This window comes from Eimeria mitis, genomic scaffold (assembly GCF_000499745.2).
Source record: "Eimeria mitis Houghton genomic scaffold, Emh_scaff1671, whole genome shotgun sequence".
Taxonomy (NCBI): Eukaryota; Apicomplexa; class Conoidasida; order Eucoccidiorida; family Eimeriidae; genus Eimeria; species Eimeria mitis.
Window position 1 is genome coordinate 8,465 of NW_013569987.1, and position 517 is coordinate 8,981.

A 517-nucleotide genomic window follows, 5' to 3' on the forward strand; every position below is an offset into this window, starting at 1 on the left:
GTATAGACACCGGTAGTTTACAGAACGTCGGTGGATTCCCGCGTATGTCAGCACTAAGCTGGTGGTGTTTGGAATCGGACGTTTGCAGGCGGAGGAGCAGGGTAGGTGAAGGGGGTTGGTGGATGTTGTAGGGATGTTGAGTTAACAGGAGGCGCTTATGGCGGACTATGTTACCTGTCTAGACGCCGCTGTGGTTTGCAGTAGGTTGGTATTTTGGAGCTGATGTCAGAACGGCGCTCACCAGTTATGGAAGTGAACATTTGCACAAGTAACCGCAAATCACGCCCACAGTGCACGGTAGGTACTAGCAAATGCTGTGTGCAAAGAAATGTGTCGGGTTTTGTGGTGCTGCCTGTCTGGCCGCACCGGCAGTTTGAGATAAGTTTACATGCTGGGCAAAATGACGGCGTTGCGGCCGTTAGGTAGAGGGAAGTGCGTTGGGAAGGCGAACGCCAATGCCCGTTTAGGGTGTATTGTGCGTGGCAGGAAATGTGGTGTTTCGCAGATGGTGCGCACG